Below are 13,986 nucleotides of genomic sequence, written 5' to 3' on the forward strand. Positions count from 1 at the left end.
CTGGGTCATATGCTAATGCTTTTTGTGTGTGTGTGTGTGTGTGTGTGTGTATTTTATTTATTTATTTTTTGAATTTTATTTTATTTTTAATACAGCATGTTCTTATTAGTTATCTATTTGATACATATTAGTGTATATATGTCAATCCCAATCTCCCAATTCATCCAACCACCACCAACCCCCTCCCTGCCTCACTTTCCCCCCTTGGTGTCCATACATTTGTTCTCTCCATCTGTGTCTCTATTTCTGCCTTGCAAACCGGTTCATCTGTACCATTTTTTTTTTTTTTTCTTTTTTTTGCGGTACGCGGGCCTCTCGCTGTTGTGACCTCCTCTGTTGCAGAGCACAGGCTCCGGACGCACAGGCTCAGTGGCCATGGCTCACGGGCCCAGCCGCTCTGCGGCATGTGGGATCTCCCCGGACCAGGGCACGAACCCATGTCCCCTGCATCGGCAGGCGGACTCTCAACCACTGTGCCACCAGGGAAGACCCTATTTTTGTTTTTATTTCCATTACTCTAGGAGGTGGGTCCAAAAAGATCCTGCTGTGATTTATGTCAAAGAGTGTTCTTCCTGTGTTTTCCTCTAAGAGTTTTATAGTGCCTGGTCTTACATTTAGGTCTCTAATCGATTTTGAGTTTATTTTTGTGTATGGTGTTAGGGAGTATTCTAATTTTATTCTTTTACATGTAGCTGTCCAGTTTTCCCAGCACCACTTATCAAAGAGTCTGTCTTTTCTCCATTGTATATCCTTGCTTCCTTTGTCATAGATTAGTCGATCATAGGTGTGTGGGTTTATCTCTGGGCTTTCTATCCTGTTCCATTGACCTATATTTCTGTTTTTGTGCCAGTACCAAATTGTCTTGATTACTGTAGCTTTGTAGTATAGTCTGAAGTCAGGGAGTCTGATTCCTCCAACTCCGTTTTTTTCCCTGAAGATTGCTCTGGCTATTCGGGGTTTTTTGTGTCTCCATACAATTTTAAGATTCTTTGTTTTAGTTCTGTAAAAAATGCCATTGGTAATTTGATAGAGATTGCATTGAATCTGTAGATTGCTTTGGGTAGTATAGTCATTTTCACAATACTGATTCTTCCATTCCAAGAACATGGTATATCTCTCCATCTGTTTGTGTCATCTTTGATTTCTTTCATCAGTGTCTTATAGTTTTCTGAGTACAGGTCTTTTGTCTCCTTAGGTAAGTTTATTCCTAGGTATTTTTTGTTGCTGTTACCGTGGTGAATGGGATTGTTTCCTTAATTTCTCTTTCTGACCTTTTGTTGTTAGTGTATAGGAATTCAAGAGATTCCTTTGCATTAATTTTGTATCCTGCAACTTTACCAAATTCATTGATTAGCTCTAGTAGTTTTCTGGTGGCATCTTTAGGATTCTCTATGTATAGTATCATGTCGTTTGCAAACAGTGACAGTTTTACTTCTTCTTTTCCAGTTTGTATTCCTTTTATTTCCTTTTCTTCTCTGATTGCTGTGGCTAGGACTTCCAAAACTATGTTTGATAATAGTGGTAAGAGTGGACATCCTTGTCTTGTTCCTGATCTTAGAGGAAATTATTTCAGTTTTTCACCATTGAGAATGATGTTTGCTGTGGGTTTGTCATATATGGCCTTTGTTATGTTGAGGTAAGTTCCCTCCATAAAAACTTGAGTGTTTTTATCATAAATGGTGTTGAATTTTGTCAAAAGCTTTTTCTGCATCTATTGATAAGATCATATGTTTTTTTTTTTAAACATCTTTATTGGAGTGTAATTGCTTTACAATGGTGTGTTAATTTCTGGCTTATAACAAAGCGAATCAGTTATACATATACATATGTCCCCATATCTCTTCCCTCTTGTGTCATATGGTTTTTATTATTCAATTTGTTAATATGGTATATCACATTGATTGATTTGCGTATATTGAAGAATCCTTGCATCCCTGGGATAAATCCCACTTGATCATGGTATATGATCCTTTTAATGTGTTGTTGGATTCTGTTTGCTAGTATTTTGTTGAGGATTTTTGCATCTATATTCATCATTGGTATTGGTCTGTAATTTTCTTTTTTTGTAGTATCTTTGTCTGCTTTTGGTATCAGGGTGATGGTGGCTTCATAGAATGAGTTTGGGAGTGTTCCTTCCTCTGCAGTGTTTTGAAAGAGTTTGAGAAGGATGGGTGTTAGCTCTTCTCTAAATGTTTGATAGAAGTCACCTGTGAAGCCACCTGGTCCTGGGTTTTTGTTTGTTGGAAGATTTTTAATCACAGTTTCAATTTCAGTGCTTGTGATTGGTCTGTTTATATTTTCTATTTCTTCCTGGTTCAGTCTTGGAAGGTTATACCTTTCTAAGAATTTGTCCATTTCTTCCAGATTGTCCATTTTATTGGCATAGAATTGCTTGTAGTAGTCTCTTACTATGCTTTGTATTTCTGCAGTGTGCATTGTAACTTCTTTTTCATTTCTAATTTTATTGATTTGAGTCCTGTCCCCCTTTTTCTTGATGAGTCTGGCTAAAGGTTTATCAATTTTGTTTATCTTCTCAAAGAACCAGCTTGTAGTTTAATTGATCTTTTCTGTTGTTTTCTTTGTTTCTATTTCATTTATTTCTGCTCTGATCTTTATGATTTCTTTCCTTCTGCTAACTTTGGGTTTTGTTTGTTCTTCTTTCTCTAGTTCCTTTAGGTGTAAGGTTAGATTGTTTATCTGAGATTTTTCCTGCTTCTTGAGGTAAGCTTGTATTGCTATAAACTTGCCTCTTAGAACTGCTTTTGCTGCATCCCATAGGTTTTGGATCATCGTGTTTTCATTGCATTTGTCTCTAGGTATTTTTTGATTTCCTCTTTGGTTTCTTCAGTGTTCTCTTGGTTATTTAGTAACGTATTTTTTAGCCTCTATGTGTTTGTGTTTTTTACGTTTTTTTCCCTGTAATTGATTTCTAGTCTCATAGCATTGTGGTTGGAAAAGATGCTTGATATGATTTCAATTTTCTTAAATTTACCGAGGCTTGATTTGTTATCCTAGATGTGATCTATCCTGGAGAATGTTCTGTGTGCACTTGAGAAGAAGATGTAATCTGCTGTTTTTGGATGGAATGTCCTATAAATATCAATTAAATCTATCTGGTCTGTTGTGTCATTTAAAGCTTGTGTTTCCATATTAATTTTCTGTCTGGATGATCTGTCCATTGGTGTAAGTGAGGGGTTAAAGTCCCCCACTATTGTGTTACTATCGATTTCCTGTTTTATAGCTGTTAGCATTTGCCTTATGTATCAAGGTGCTCCTATGTTGGGTGCCTATATATTTATAATCTTTATATCTTCTTCTTGGATTGATCCCTTGATCATTATATAGTGTCCTTCCTTGTGTCTTTTAACAGTGTTTGTTTTAAAGTTTATTTTATCTGATATGAGTATTGCTACTCCAGCTTTCTTTTGATTTCCCTTTGCATGGAATATCTGTTTCCATCCCCTCACTTTCAGTCTCTATGTGTCCCTAGGTCTGAAGTGGTCTCTTGTAGACAGCATATATATGGATCTTGTTTTTGTATCCATTCAGAAGCCTGTGTCTTTTGATTGCAGCCTTTAATCCATTCACATTTAAGGTAATTATCGATATGTATGTTCCTGTTACCATTTTCTTAATTGTTTGGGGTTTGTTTTTGTGGGTCCTTTTCTTCTCTTGTCTTTCCCACTTAGAGAAGTTCCTTTAGTGTTGCTTGTAGAGCTGGTTTGGTGGTGCTGAATTCTCTTAGCTTTTGCTTTTCTGTAAAGCTTTTGATTTCTCCATTGAATCTGAATGAGATCCTTGCCAGGTAGAGTAATCTTGGTTATAGGTTCTTCCCTTTCATCACTTTAAATATGTCATTCCACTCCCTTCTGGCTTGTAGAGTTTCTGTTGAGAAAACAGCTGTTAACCTTATGGGAGTTCCCTTGTATGTTATTTGTCATTTTTCCCTTGTAGCTTTTAATTATTTTTCTTTGTCTTTAATTTTTGTCAGTTTGATTACTATATAGTTCAGCATGTTTCTCCTTGGGTTTATCCTGCCTGGGACTCTCTGTACTTCCTGGACTTGGGTGGCTGTTTCCTTTCCCATGTTAGGGAAGTTTTTGAGTATAATCTCCTCAGATATTTTCTTGGGTCCTTTCTCTCTCTCTTCTCCTTCTGGGACCTCTATAATGTGAATGTTGGTGCATTTAATGTTGTCCCAGTGGTCTCTTAGGTTGTCTTTATTTCTTTTCATTCTTTTTTCTTTATTCTTTTTTGCAGCAGTGAATTCCACCATTCTGTCTTCCAGGTCACTTATGTGTTCTGCCTCAGTTATTCTGCTATTGATTCCTTCTAGTGTATTTTTCATTTCAGTTATTGTATTGTTCATCTCTGTTGGTTTATTGTTTAATTCTTCTAGGTGTTTGTTCTTTAATTCTTCTACGTCTGTGTTAAACATTTGTTGCATATTCTCGATCTTTGCCTCCATTCTTTGTCCGAGGTCCTGGATCATCTTCACTATCATTTTTCTGAATTTTTTTTCAGGAAGGTTGCCTATCTCCACTTCATTTAGTTGTTTTTTCTGGCATTTTATCTTGTTCCTTTATCTAGTACATAACCCTCTGCCTTTACGTTTTGTCTGTCTTTCTGTGAATGTGTTTTTTGTTCCACGGGGTGCAGGACTGTAGTTCTTCTTGCTTCTGCTGTCTGCCCTCTGGTGGATGAGGCTATCTAAGAGGCTTGTGCAAGCTTCCTGATGGGAGGGACTGGTGATGGGTAAGCCTGGGTGTTGCTCTGGTGGGCAGAGCTCAGTAAAACTGAGCTGATAGGTGGGGCTGAGTTCCCTCCCTGTTGTTTTTTTGGCCTGAGGCAACCCAATACTGGAGCCTAGAGGCTCTTTGGTGGGGCTAATGGCAGACTCTGGGAGTGCTTATGCCAGCAGAGTACTTCCCACAACTTCTGCTGCCAGGGTCGTTGTCCCTGCGGTGAGCCGCAGACACCCCCGCCTCTGCAGGAGATACTGCAACACTGGCAAGTAGGTCTGGTTCAGTCTCCTATGGGGTCATTGCTCTTTCCCCCTGGGTCCTGATGTGCACCCTACTTTGTGTGTGCCCTCCAAGAGTGGAGTCTCTGTTTCCCCGAGTCCTGTTGAAGTCCTGCAATCAAATCCCAGTAGCCTGCAAAGTCTGGTTCGCTGGGAATACCCCTCCTGTTGCCAGACCCCCAGGTTGGGAAGCCTGACGTGGGGCTCAGAACCTTCACTCTAGTGGGTGGGCCTCTGTGGTATAATTGTTCTCCAGGTTGTTAGTCACCCACCCAGCAGTTGTGGGATTTGATTTTATTGTGATTGCACCCCTCCTACTGTCTCATTGTGGCTTCTCCTTTGGCTTTGTATGTGGGGTATCTTTTTTGGTGATTTCCAGTATCTTCCTGGCGATGATTGTTCAGCAGTTAGTTTTGATTCAAGTGCTCTTGCAATAGGGAGTGAGCGCAAGTCCTTCTACTCTGCCATCTTGAGCCAATCTCTCCCATGTGCTAATTCTGTGTTTAACTTTTTGTGAAATCAGCAAACTGTTGCCACAACAGCTGAACCATTTTACACTACCAACGGCACTGTACAAGTGTTACAATTTCTCCATGTTCTTGCTGGCACTTGCTGTTTTTTGTTTTTGTGATTATAACCATCGTCATGGGTACGAAGTGGTACCTCATTGTGACTATGATTTTTATTTCTCTATGAATAATGATGTTGAACATCTTTTTACATGTTTGCTGACCATTTGTATTCTTCTTCAGGTAAAAGTGTCTTTTGACGTCTGTTCAAGTCCTTTGCTCATTTTATAATTGGGTTCTTTTTTGGTTGTTGTTATTGAAAGTTATAGGAGTCCTTCATATATTCTTTTTTTTTTTTTTTTTTTTTTTGTGGTACGTGGGCCTCTCACTGTTGTGATCTCTCCCGTTGTGGAGCACAGGCTCCGGACACTCAGGCTCAGCGGCCATGGCTCAAGGACCCAGCCGCTCTGCGGCATGTGGGATCTTCCCGGACCAGGGCACGAACCCATGTCCCTTGCATCGGCAGGCGGACTCTCAACCACTGTGCCACCAGGGAAGCCCCTTCATATATTCTTGATGCTATACTACTATTGCATTTCTCTGTCAGTCTGAAATTACATCAGATTAACACTTAAAAGGAAAAATATGTTGTAACTACCCCTGTGGTTTTTTTGTCTCCCCCTTATAGCCCTCTTGCCATGCCCAGTACTTGCTATTTCCTATTTTGTTTTTCTTCATCATATTTACTGCTATCTAATAAGCCATCTAATTTATTTAATTTCTTATTGTCTGTCTCCTTTAGCTAGAATTCTGGCTTCATGTGGGCAATGATATTTTTCTGTTTTGTTCATTTTTTATCCCCGTGGGTTAGGTCAAGGATTAATAAACCATGACCTGAAAGCCAAATCTGGACTGTTGCCTGTTTGTGAATGGCCTGCAAACTAAGAATGGTTTTGCCTTTTTTAAATGGTTGAAAAAAACTTCAAAGAAGAATAGTATTTCATGACACCAAAAAATTATACGAAATTCAAATTTCAGTGTTTATGATGAAGTTTCATTGGAACACGGCCATGCTCATTCATTTGTGTATTTTCTCTGGCTACCTTTCATGTTACAGAGGCAGAGTTTAGTAGTTGTAGAGTTGTCTGTGTGGCCAAGCCTGAACTATATAACATATCTGGCTCTTTACAGAAAGATTTGCCTGGCACATAGATGAACAATAATTTTTTGTTGAATGAATGAATCTTAGCCTATACCACCACAGAGGAATCTAAATTGGAAATCTTTCAGCAATCCGGTCTTGAAAATTTGAGCTTAATTGGCTGCTTAATAAAAATATCCTCAATGATTGTTTGGTAATACATTTTCATTGGCTTCTATTCATCCTGGAAATAATGAGAATTGATGATGAAATACCAGGGAGTTTGTAATTGGTAGGATAGTGTCAGGTAGGATAGGTTTATTGTACGATTTTTACTAGTGTTAGTTTGAAAAAGACTATAACAACATGGAGTATACATCCTGTGTTGTTTATTCTATTTAAAAATAATTCAAGAAATTGTTTCAAAAGCTGTTCTGTTTTTTTTTCTCATTAGCTTTAGATTAATAAAACTACCTGCTTATTAATGAAGGCAGTAATAAAAATAATTTTGATATCTTAGCATACTTAATTTTGAATAAGAAAGTGTATTATCACGTAATTTCATTCTACTGTTGAATTTGCCCTTGATTAACAAGGTATGAATACTAACATATTAGTAATTTCCTGTAAATGTCTAACTTCTCCTTAAAGGAAGATTGGAAATTGGACAAACATAAATCATTTTATATAAAAATGATTTTACAATGTGCCAGTCCAGTTTTTGTACAACATTTGAAAACTAAATTGTTTGCATCTGTAAGCGCTGTTAATAGAGGTCTCATAATAGATCCCCAGAGGTGCAGTATACCCCATAGCCTTGCAAACAGTTCTTATTTTATGCTTTCAGCAAAGGACATTAAATGGGTAATACAGGTTGTGGTTTAGAGTGAAAGAGTAATGCTTTGCAGATCTTTGCCTTGGCTCAGTGTTTCCAAATTTCATTAATAAGAAAGGGTTTCCATGTCATGGTGGGTGTGTAGCTCTTGATTTGCCTCTTGGCTTTCCTGCCCTCTCTTTGCTGGGTTAAGCAAAGTGATCTTGTTTTTTAAAGCTTTGTTTCCTTTGAAAGTTATAAGTAAACTTAAAAAATATTTTGCTTTTAAAATGTTATCTTTTAGAAACTGAAATTCTGTTGCCTGAATTTATTTCATTTCTCTTGTTTCAACTGTGAAAAGATTGGATTCTTAACACTCTATTACATTTTTCTGGCATTTCTTTATAGCAGTAACCTGTAGGAATCAGTAAGTATCAGCTTGCTTAAGGGCTTATAGTTCACAGTGATCAGTTATTCTATTTATATCTATTTGTAATTAACTCCTATTCATTCTGCAAATATTTATTGAGTACCTACTGTGTACCAAGCATTACTTTAGACATTGGGATACAACACCTAAAAAGACAAATTATTGTACTTACAGGGCTTACATTCTATGGGGAGAATTAGACAATTATATATAATGTCAAGTAGTAAAAAGTACCATAAAAAAGAATAAGATAGTAAGAGAAAAAATCATTGGGGAAGGTTGGGGAAATGCTAAGTCAGTGTGGGTAGGACTGACCTGCCCAGAGATGTCACATGAACAACATGGGGGAGAAAGCCATGCAAACAAAGGTGTCGGGGAAGGGAGTCTTGGGTTTGAAGGGAAAGTCTCTTCTTATTTCATTTTATTCTTCTTTCTAATACTTACCATCATGGGACATGAGCTATTTATATATGCAGACATACGTGTATGTGTATGTTTCTGTACACACACACACACACACACACACACACACAGTCTTTATTTACTGACTCTTTCCCCTACTATAATTGCTCACTAAGCTCAGCATTTCAAAATGTAAAAGCCCTCAGGTGGGAGTGTACCTCTTGTGCAAGAATTACAAGGAGGCGTGTGGCTGGTGCATAGTAAGGGAGAGGAAGAGAGGGGCCAGATCACATAGGGCCTTGTAAACCTTGGGAAGTAAGGCTTTAGATTTTATTCTAAAGTATGACAGGAAACCATTGCAGGTTTTTGAACAGGGGAGTAAACAGGATTTTAAAAGGATCGCTGGCTACTGATTGGATATAATGATTGCTAGTTGTACAAAATGATTCAGCTCAGAAAATCAACAACAAATGACCATATAAGAAGCTTATGTACATTATAAGGGGAAAGTTAGTATATGGGGTGGTCAGTTTATACTGAGTGATAAGTACAATTTTTTTTCAGTTTTATTGAAATATAATTTATATACAACAAAATGCACCAATTTTAAGTGTACAATCTGATGAGTTTTGACAAATGTAACTACCAGTGTAACTACCAGTACAATCTTGACATATAACATTTCCATCAGCCCCCAAATTCTCTCATAATGCCTGTCTGCAGTGGATCCTCTCCTCTCAGCCACCCCTGGCAACTACTATCTTTTTTTTTCATAATTTGGCCTTTTCTAGAATTTGGTATAAATAGAATCATACATTATGTGGCCTTTTGTGAGTGGCTTCTTTCACTTAGCATAATGCTTTTGAGATTCATCCATATTGTTGGGTAAATTAGGAATTTGTTCCTTTTATTGCTGAATAGTATTTCATTGTATTGATATATCACAATTTGTTTATCCATTTACCAGTCGATGAGCATTTGTGTTGTTTCCTGCTTTTGGCCGTTCTGATTAAAGCTGATATGAACATTTTCATTCAAGTCTTTATGTGGACATATGCTTTCATTTTTCTTGGATAAATAGTTAGGAGTAGAATTGCTGGATCTATGGTAAGTGTATGCTTAACTTTAAAGAAACTGCCAAGCTATTTGCTATTTTTATTCTTACTAGCAGTGTATGAGGGTTACAGTTGCTCTACTTTCTTGCCAAAACTCACTATTGTTGGCCTTTTAAATTTAACCATTTTAGTGGTATCTCGTGGTTTCAATTTGCATTCCCTAATGACTAATGATATTATGCATCTTTTCATGTATTATTTGCAATCTGTTCATGAAATTGTTTGCCCATTAAAAACTTTGGATTTTCTTACTGAGTTGTATGATTTTTTTATATATACTGGATACAAGTCCTCTACCTTTATGTTTCGTAAAATTTTTCTCCCAGGCTGTGGCTTGATTTTTTAAAATAAAGTTTTAATTTTAGAACAGTTTTAGATTTACAGAAAAATTGAGAAGCTAGTACAGAGAATTCCAGTACACCCAATACCTCATCTTCCCTATTAGCGTCTACACTAGTATGGTACATGTTTCATAGTTAATGAACCAGTATTAACACATTATTATAAACTAAAGTCCATACTTTATTCGGATTTCTTTAGTTTTACCTAATGTGAAAATCTTTTTTTGTTCCAAAGTGTTTTTCACCTTAGATTATATTTTCATCTCTAGAAGTTTGATTAATTTATTTTTTCATAGCTTCTTTTTCTTCTTATCTTCATGTTTTCCTATACCTACTTGAACATATAGAGTATGTTTGTGAAAGCTAGTTTAACATTGTTAGTTAGCATTAGAATTGTTTGCTAGTTCTATCATCTGTCATTTATAGGTCTGTTTTTGTGTGGTAATTGCTTCTGGTTATGAGGCATAGTTTTCTGCTTATTTGAATGCTGGTCATCTTTGGTTTTTTTTTAAACACTGTATTTTACATCTTTGGGAGTTGGATATTGTAGTATTTCTTCCAATATTGTAGGACTTTGTTCTGGGACACTGTTGTATAAATCATTTTGATCCTTTTGAGGCTTCTTTAAAACCTTGTTAGTGCAAGTCTAAAGTAGCCTTGTTTCTAGGGCTGATTTGGCCCAACTCTAGACGTTACCTGAGACTTTTCCTGAGGTCCTCACTCTGGCTGATGGGAACATGACTTATTCTCCCCTCTGTGTGAGCTCCAGGGATTGCTCAGCTTACTCTTTTCCAGGGGTTCTTTCTTAGGTCTTGGTAGCTTCCTCACAAGTGCATGTATGTTGATACTCATTTAAAGTCTCAGGGTCCTACAGGCCCCTGGCATTCTCTCCGTGTAGCTCTCTCCTCTTTGCACCCTGTACTGCATATTCTAGCCTTCCTGGCCTCCGTGAACTCATAACTTTGTCTCCTCAACTCTGGAAGAATGTTGGCTCTTTTTTGGGTTCCTCTTCCCTGTGCTGTGGTCTGAAAAGTATCTCTAGGGATTAAGTGGAGGCACCTGATTTGTGTCTGTTTTTCGCAGGATCACAGTCCTGTGCTGGCTATTGAATGAAGTGTGTCTCTTTCATATATTTTGTATGATTTTCTAGTTAGGAGGACAAATATGATCCCTATTATGCCTTCAAAGTCAGAAGCAGAAGTTCAGTAGATACACTTTTGAAGTTATAAATGTATTTTGAAGTAGGAGAAGTATTTTTGAAAAAAAATTGCTTCTAAGATATCCTTTAATTTTCTTATATCCCTTTTTCTCACGTATTTTTGACATGTCAAATTTAAACATCGGGTAAGAGTTATTTTTAGAATAATTTAGTTCACTTTGTGATTTCTAACTTTGTATTATATTGAAATTAATTTTTTAGAGCTTATTTGCTGATACATCCCATTTTAAAGATTGTTGAAATGGCATATATACTGTTATGATCTTGTACATATATTTTGGGAATTACTAAATATGATGCTTTAAATTTTTCTCACATTTCAGTTCCTTTCTCACATACTTTGAAAGATATATGTGATTAGGCAAGGGAGGTTATGTAGAGTAAAAAAAACAACTCTTGTAATATGGTGATAATTTACTTGTGCTTACTTGTACGGTCTCTCTGTTCAGTGTCATAGAGGCTTCTGACCTGGGTCTTTTTTTAAAAATTTTTTTAATTTTTAATTTTTAATTTTTTTGCGGTACGCGGGCCTCTCACTGTTGTGGCCTCTCCCGTTGCGCGGCACAGGCTCCGGACGCACAGGCTCAGCGGCCATGGCTCACGGGCCCAGCTGCTTCACAGCATGTGGGATCTTCCCGGACCGGGGCATGAACCCGTGTCCCCTGCATTGGCAGGCGGACTCTCAACCACTGCACCACCAGGGAAGCCCGGACCTGGGTCTTTATATGTTTGAATATATGCGTTCAGGCTTTTGAGCTCAAGCCACCCGCTCTTGCTTGGCCCTGCCTGCAGTAAACCTTTCTCTGCCACTCCCCCAATATACATACATACATATATGTACATATATATATATATATATATGAAATAATCCAGGGCAAGGATTCAGTCTTTATCTGTTCTAAATCATAGTCCTTCTTTAGTTGTGATCTCTTTCCCAAGATTTAGTTGTAAATTGATTTAGGTAGAATATTCACTTGGAAGGCCTTATTCAAACTCGTTACACTTAATTACGCACTTTCTTTCCTTCATCTTATAAAATGCCCCGTTTTTATTAATGGTTTTATTTATCTCTCAAGTTTGGAAGTTCTGGTCCTTTTCTCTCTCTTTCTATTTCCTTTTCCCTGCTGCTGCCATTTCATATCAAGCGGTTAATGTTTCAAGCCTGCATTGTAAAATAGCCTCCAGTTTGGTCTCTCTGATTTCAGTTTCCTCCCCTTCCTTTTCATATATCAATAATATGTGAAGGTCAGTTTATGTTTCCTTGGCCAATATACTCATCTTGACTTTTTCTTCTACAGAAAGCTTGAATGGCTTCTCATTATTTTCCCAATCAAGTCCAGATTCTGATGAGTGGCATGGAGCAATCTCCATACTTGGCTCCAGCCAACCATGTTTCCTAAATGTGTCTTCTGTGACTGACACTTTACGGCTGCCTACGTTGTTGCTCCCTGCATATCCACCAAGTAGAATTTTTTAGCCCCCTGACCAGTCTTTGGTTTTGTTTTACATCCTTCAGGAAGTCTGCTATTCTTCATCTCATACTGGGCCATTTCCTTTTGAATCCTCAAAGTACTTATTGTTTGTATCACTCACTTTCTATTTAATTATACAGCCCTTTTGTTGTTTTCCAGTCTGTGATCTTCTAAAATTCTGTGGACAATTAGATTTTCTAACTGCATTAGAACAAAAGCCCTGGTCTCAAATGCCTGACCCCTTTGCTCAAGTTATAGGTACACATTAGGGAGATCTTAATGTTGTGGTCAGTTTTCTTGGATCCAGGAAACTGGGGACATTTGTAGATAATTTTGGGCATTTGGTGATCTTTAGGTTGGTAAAGAATTGCCCTGGTTTCCTAGATAATATTGGTTTTAGCTTAGAACATAGTTAATTTTTCTGCATTGACTGTGATTTCTGACTCAGATACTCTCTTGCGTTTGGATATCTAGTTGTCCCAGCACCATTTATGGAAAAGACTATACTTTCTTTTTTTTTTTTTAATACTGTAACTGAAACTTTACTGCATATATATTTTCACTTACTAAATTGCTGAACTCAGTAAAGAAGTATTTGTTTTCTGCTTTTTTAAAAAAAATTAAGTTTTATTGGAGTATAGTTGATTTACAATGTTGTGTTAGTTTCTGCTATACAGCAAAGTCAATCAGTGATACATATACATATATCTACTCTTTTTTAGATTCTTTTCCCATATAGGTCATTACAGAATATTGAGTAGAGTTCCTTTTGCTATACAGTAGGTTCTTATAAATTATCCTTTCTTTATTGAATTGTTTTGGCATCCCTGATGAATTGACCATAAGTGTAAGGCTTATTTCTGGACACTTCCATTGCATTGATATATATGTCTATCCTTAGCTATATGTCCATATCACACTGTCTTGATTACTTTAATTTGTAGTAAGTTATAAAACCTAGAAGTGTGAGCCTTCAATTTTTAAAAGAAAAAAAAGTTTTTCTTTAAAAAATTGTTTTGACTATTCTTAGTTCCTTGCATTTCCATATGAATTGTAAGATTAGTTTGTCAATTTCTGCAAAAAAAGGCAGCTAGGATTTGATAAGGAATTGTGTTGAATCAGACCAATTTGGGGAGTATTGCCATCTTAAAGATATTAAGTCTTCTGTTCTATGTACATCGATGTCCTTCCATTGATTTAGGTCTTTAATTTCTTTAAAACATGTTTTATAGTTTTTACTGTACACCTCTTACACTTCTTTTGTTAAATTTATTCCTATTTTATTCTTTTTGATGTTACTGTAAATTGAATTGTTTTCTTAATTTCATTTTCAGATTTTTCATTACTAAGGTATAGAAATACAACTGATTTTTGCATATTGAGCTTATATCTTGCAATCCTGTTGCACTTTTTTTATTTGTTCTAATAGTTTTTTAGTGGAGTTTTTAGGATTTTTTGTATACAAGATCATGTCATGTTCCAATAGAGGTAATTTTACTTCTTCCTTTCTAATCTAGATG

The 13,986-nt window shown here is 36.7% G+C and overlaps 1 protein-coding gene across 1 annotated transcript in view; it reads left to right on the plus strand.

Moving 5' to 3' along the window:
- Positions 1–13,986, plus strand: part of TASP1 (taspase 1) — a 297,011-nt gene that overhangs the window by 84,467 nt on the left and 198,558 nt on the right. The window lies entirely within an intron of this gene.

This window comes from Hyperoodon ampullatus (genome assembly GCF_949752795.1).
Source record: "Hyperoodon ampullatus genome assembly, chromosome: 14".
NCBI classification, from domain to species: domain Eukaryota; kingdom Metazoa; phylum Chordata; class Mammalia; order Artiodactyla; family Ziphiidae; genus Hyperoodon; species Hyperoodon ampullatus.